General features: G+C 28.4%; 1 long non-coding RNA gene across 1 annotated transcript; it reads right to left on the reverse strand.

The window, feature by feature from the left end:
* Positions 1–5,884: 5,884 nt before the first annotated feature.
* Positions 5,885–6,451, reverse strand: LOC114165824. Its single transcript, XR_003599806.1, has 3 exons — positions 6,235–6,451; positions 6,041–6,137; positions 5,885–5,955 (listed from the first exon to the last, which is right to left on the reverse strand). It is a non-coding gene; the product is annotated as an uncharacterized LOC114165824 (long non-coding RNA).
* Positions 6,452–6,754: the final 303 nt, after the last annotated feature.

Genomic DNA, 6,754 nt, shown 5'->3' on the forward strand with positions numbered 1-6,754 from the left:
CAATACAATTCGTTTGTAGTTGTAGTACTTGTATGATGTTCTTCAATATTAGTAAGATGAAAACTAATTAATGATTTAAAAGGAATTTATATTAACATCAATAAGTTTAATATCATAATTACCATCATCTCTTATCGTTGCTGAATCATCATTTGTTGTGTCTGAATAATTATGTTGTCTTGTTGTTTCATCATCAAGATTGAATCTGTTTTGAAGTGATTGTATGACTTGAAAAGGATATTTGACAACTTTATTCTTAGAAACAGAATGCGACTCAGTTACAACCTCTGATCTCCCACCTATGAAAAACAACAAAAAACAATTGTCCTACCTGCATTGGCATTGTGAGTATGAATCCAAATGTAATTACCTGCACTATAATTGTAATTATTTTGTCCATAATTTCTCTGACTGTTATTGTTAAAAGCTGGAATCATTCAAAAACATTGATATAAAATCTAAAATTGTCATTTAAACAGGTATATAAGAAATTAAGAATAATGTAGAAATATACCGAAAGGACTATGGTAAGTTAAAGTAGAAGTTGCAGATTGTGAAGTGATTTGTTGTTCAACTAAAGTACTTGAAAAACTTGAGTATTTGTTGACAGTTACTGCATTGAAACGAAGGTTAGTTTAAAGTGGTACGAAATTAATATTATTCATAAACAATGTTAAAATTAAGTATTGGAAGAACTTCAGAACTGACCAATTTGTCTGTGAAATATTGAATTCATATTGTGAAGGTTGTTGTTGTTGTTGTTAACATCTGGAAAAGGATTATTGTAGAAGCATTGTTATTAAAGAAATAAACAAAAAGACTTCATTGATTCATTTAACAACATTCTGTAAAGATATAGATTAGAAACAAAAAAACTTACTAATATCCAACTGTTGTAATGAATTCCTGTCTATATTTTGGTGAAATGATCTTTGTGATACAGTTAGTTTATCTGTGATTAAAACAACAAAGATGTTTGAGTGTGCATCTGTGTTGTGAAGTTAAAATCCAAAACATACAGTTACAAATATATATATATATATATATATATATATATATATATATATATATATATATATATATATATATAAAGAAATCCTGAGATTTATTTACTTTGAGAAGAATGGTTTGCAAATTTAGTTTTCTTTCTTGCATTCTCTTCTTTGTCATCTGCAACATAAAAAAACATAGAAACATACAAATGCATCATTTTTAAATAAATTATTGATGAAGAATTAGAAAACATAAATGGTTTAAGTAAGATGTTAATGACTTACATGAATGTTGATGAGTTCTTGCATTGAACCTTTGTTGTAGCACCAGTTTCCTTCTCAGCCTTGCATTTTTACAATCGTTATGCTCCATTACAGTACAGAAATGTTATGGAATAGTTTCATAGGTTACAATGGAAGAAGGAAAAATAAAGGTAAGTTGACTCAATGGATGAAAAAGTGTTTACTGTTTTATTACTATATTGGTGAATGTCTTTGTTAAACTTTTTTGTGTAGCTTGTACCTCTAATCACAATTGTGGAAACAGAAATATATGTAATTATAATAGGAAGCAGTTGTTTCAGAAGAGAAAAACATTAAAATAGAAGACAAACATTAAAAAGAGAAAGAGCATGCAGTACTGAGTGTTAATATATCAGAATCATTCATATATATAGTACTTATTTCAGAGTTGATTTGTTCTTGCAACTAACAAAACATTTCCTTTTTCTATAGGTACAATCAGACGTGTTTTTTTATGCAGTACTATATATAGTAAAACAAAGAGGACTTTTTCATAGGAAGTATCTGCAATCTTAACCTCATTATGTATCAAAATGATAACATACAGTGAGTGTATGCACATACTAAAGCAACATACATCCATACATATGATTATAGAACTGATAACTTTTCATTATTCGTCCAACTATATATCTTTCAATTGCATCATATATATTTCATTTGAATTATAGAACAAAATAATTTTATTTATGAATATCATACCATAACATGTATGACTTTTCATCTTTCAAAGTAATTCAGAGAAGCTTCAAAGAGATTTCATTGATAAGAAGGTAGAACTATACATATGCATTGCTGAAAATAAAAAAACTTTTAGGTTGAAAACTACATAAGTGGCATAAATAAAAACAAAACTATTTATACTAACTGTAAATTAAAAATTACAATATGTTAGCACTTTGACATTCTGATTGCTTTTCATGTGGTCCACTTCAAACACCAAGTCAATAGTTTGATGAAATCCATGAGCAGTACAAAATTCCTTCCAGCCACTTCCAATTTTGCTAGACTTCTTAGGATGATTTCTCAACAGTAGTTTGCACTTCACTGTTTTACGCGGTCCATAAAGAAAAATGTATTTAAAACTTCCTTGACGAAGATAATTGCCAAAATCAGCTGGCAAATCCTAAAACATATATAAAGTATTAATGAAATTAGTATATGGATTAAATTTTAAAAATAATTTCGAAACATAAATCAAAATATGATAGAAACATCCATTTAGTAAAAAATATGAAATTAATCTCACCAGATGGCTAGCATTGCATTGATTTGGATTCAGAAATATTAAGAAATGCAACTTCGGTCCATTGAAAAGGGGTTTATCTGCCTCAATTCTTTTAAGAAAACGTGCAATAGACAAAGGTTTGCATTTACTGGGAAAAATAGTGATGTGGAAGCAAGAATCACCAACATATCCAAAATAAATAGTGTGAAAATCGTGAAGATCATATATGTGCCTTAATTCAGTCCATCCTCCAATTAGCATTGGTTTTTGTAAATTCTTGTTATAAGTAACCACATGTCTATTGCCTTCTTCATCTCTTAAAGTCCATTGACGCTCAAGATCGTCATCATAAAGAATGGCAAATGCACGATCCACAAAACCAACAACCTCGAAAGACAGAATTTTTTTAAGAAAAAAATGGATTAGTTAAGGTTAAAAACAAGATATTGTAAAAGAGAAGAAGAAATCCGTCTATGAAATAGAAAGAGTAGAAGAAATCTTGTAAAAGAAAATATGTCTGAAAATTTTGACAATGAACTTACCTCGTCCTGAAGGTGAATAATAGAGAACTGGTACCTACTCATTCAATTAATAACGTCATCTTCATTGAAGTTGTTTTCCATTTGCTTGGACTTTGAGAGAGATAGTACAGTCAAAGTTGGAAGAATGTAGAATATCCTTGAACTGATCTTGCCGTTTAATGTTCATGGTAGAATGGAGATGAATATTTATTTATAGAAGACAAATGACACATGAAAAGACGGGACGATTACAAATAGATTCTTCAACAGTAATGTAATTATTACTGCATTGGAAAACTGGAAGAAGATAATAACAGAATAAAACATTAAAAAGATATAACGTTATTAAAGATATATTAAATTATTCTATTATGCTACAAATATAATAATATAATATATGTAATATAAACCAATAACAAATTTCCAAAAATAAACTTCTGTAATGTATAATATTATACGTAAAAATATTATATTTCATTCGTACTTATTGTATAAAAAAATGTCAAATATATCGTAGAAGGTTTATAAGTTAGTAATTAACAGAAGATAAGCCAAAAAAAATATTCAATCAAAAATGTATATGGCATCCAATTCTGTTGTCACATCTTGGGAAGTCAACATATAATTCCTTTGCCATATTTATCTTATTTATGAAAAGTAAATATTATGAAAAATAGACATTTATAAATAATGTTATGAGAAAAAATATATATATCTTATTTATGAGTGGCACAAGTTTAAAGAAGAATTCTTTTTCACAAAAGATATGTTATTTACGACTTTCATTACATGATGCTACAAAATGAAATCAATTTCAGTAAGTTTTGATGTAGCTGGTAGTCATATTTGTTGACAAAAATTGAAAAATGTCAACAATATCTTGTGCACCAGCGTATGAAATAATTTAAAATCTAAATAATGTAACTCAAAAGCGCATAATATTGTTATCATGAAATTGAACATAGAAGTTGAGGTTCAGATGAAATTAAAGATGAAATTTAACATAGAAGTTGTAGTTCAGATGAATTTAAAGACAAAACGATGCGTAGACATATTACATTCCCAAAATGAAAGGCATAAAAAAAATTGTCTTCAAATAGAAAAACTAAAAGTGGATCTCAAATCACTGATTTTTCCTTCTTAATATTTCTTTTTAAAAGCTTCAATGGAACATTGTCTTCTTCGATGGATTCAAGTGATGCAGTCTTCTTTCCAGATTCTCTCTTATGTGAACTGTTAGCATCATCGTTGGTTGAATTATCTTGGATTAGTTCAGGGGATTGGGATCCACACTCAATTGTTTCTTTGGTAAATCGGACTAATAAATCCTACAATATTAAAAGTAAATGTATTAAAAGAAAATCCACATACAAAATTGATAACATTATTAAAAGTATTAAAAAAATCATTGATTTTAAAAACATTTATATAACTTGTATACCTCTGAAATATTAACGGTGGACTCATTCACTATACGCATTTTTTCCCTGCTAAACTCACCATTCCCAGCATAAACATCCTTCAAATAGGTAGAAATAATGAGATTATAAAAAAGAAAAATATGACTGCATTATAAAGAGATTATAATTTAAAAATTTTGATCTTAAATTACATCTTACCACAGATTTCAACGAAGAATCATTGAATTTCTCAATTATGTCATCATCAACACATATTTTCTTCACTCTTAAAGACTGCTCAAGTTTGAAATTCTGATCGTTCCTACTTTCCACTTTAAAAAGCAGACTTCTATCAACTAACTCATCAAACTGCTTAGGCAAGTTTCCAGAAGAATTCATCTACAAAAAGAAAATAATTAAACATTGTGTAATTAAATATATAAGTGGATATATGGAAGAGTATACCTTATCATGAGCGTTTAACATATCAGCACAAGTTTTTTTGAAAAGGGTAGTTGCATCCCTATCAAAGAGGACAAATGTGGTTGAATCGGAAGAGTCAATAACTCGGATCTTAATCCTATATCTGAAAATTGATAAATAAATTTAATGAACCAAAGTTGTAATTACAATGTTGTTTTAAATTGACATTAATATTAAAAAACAATTCGTTAACCTTGGAAAGACTTTTATAACATGCTTGTTACACTTCTCACAAAAGAACATCTTGGAATCTGGATAAACAGCTTTGTTGCACACACAAGCAGTATACCACCAGTCATCGTCAACCAAGATATGCTTAATTGTTCCAAACAATATGAAAGTGGTGACCTTTCAATATAAAAAACATTAATCAAGGGATTATTGTGAATAAGAAAAATTGCACAATAATACAAAAATATATTCTAACCTCTTTACAATCTTTTAGACCTTGAATGTTGGTTCTAGGTGTAAGTGTTAAAAAGTCCTCTTCGACAGTATTTTTGGAAGTCTGAGAAAGTTGCGTTAATCCTTGAGAGGGAGATTCATTGTTCTCAAACATTCTGTGCAAAAGAAAATATAGTTATACTCATAAAAATTAAATCTATTATTGAATGTATGTATATCTGAAATATCAAGTTGACGAAATCAAGGATAATTTGCATTACAAAGTAACGACAAAATTGTTAGAAAAATGGATTATAAAGTTCGAATAAACTGAAGAACAATTTCAATATTACCTTGATTTAAGTTCAGATGCTTCCTTGAAGTTAACATTGTACTTAATACGGGTGCAGAACTTACAATTTTGAACTTGAACCTTATCTATATTTAAAAATATAGTGTATGTGAGAGTAACATGGAATAAGTAGTAAAAAGTACTTTGTAAAAGTAATAACAAAATTTTACCTTGAAAAGTTTTGACTTTCGCAAATTCTATACTTACAGCAGTATTTTGTACTTCTCCACTTGAAAGAAATACATTCAGTTCATCCACATAAATACCAAACAAAGTACACTCTATTCGAAACCTAAAGATTAAAGTGCAATATAATGTCATGTAGTTATTTGAAAAGAAATATAAAAGGAATTTAATATAGTATAGATATACAATACCCATCAGCTTCTATTGCTATGACATTTAATTTTGTTGTCTTTCCATCAACTTGCAATTCTCTTTCAGTCCCCACTCCGACCAGTAATCCCAAAATATCTAAAATGCATTGTATATGTGTTAAATCATATACTTTAATAAAAAATGTTTATTAATCAAAATATTAATAGTATTGGAACTAAAAAGATTTGCTTACCAACCAAATAATCAGTATCAAATGCAGTGGTTGTCAATAAAGACAAAGGTGTGTATTGTGGTTTAATATCAGGAACCAAATTAACATTAACCAAAGAAACTTTTGTACCAAACTGGAAATTTATCTTATAAGGGTGGTGTGTTGTTCTGTATATTCCAGAATTCGGAGCAACACTGAAGTTTTGTATGGCATAAACATGGCCTTCAGAAATGTCATTTTGAAATTTGTAAATTAGAGTACGTCTAATTGAAGCATGTATTTTAGAACCCTGAAACAGATAAAAAGAACATATATAAATTTAAGTATAAATATGTTTAGCATACGACTATTTAATTCATACAAATTTGTAAAGGAAAGTAGGTGTAATGGAAGAATTTCAAGAATAACATTAATAATAACCTCTTTGTCTTGAATAACGAACTCCATGGAAAAAGGACACCTCTGTTTAGTGAAATCAGGAAAAAACCATGAACGAATGACCCTAGCGATAATATTCCAATTTTCCTTCTGGGGCTTACTT

Source organism: Vigna unguiculata, chromosome 10 (assembly GCF_004118075.2).
Source record: "Vigna unguiculata cultivar IT97K-499-35 chromosome 10, ASM411807v1, whole genome shotgun sequence".
NCBI lineage: Eukaryota > Viridiplantae > Streptophyta > Magnoliopsida > Fabales > Fabaceae > Vigna > Vigna unguiculata.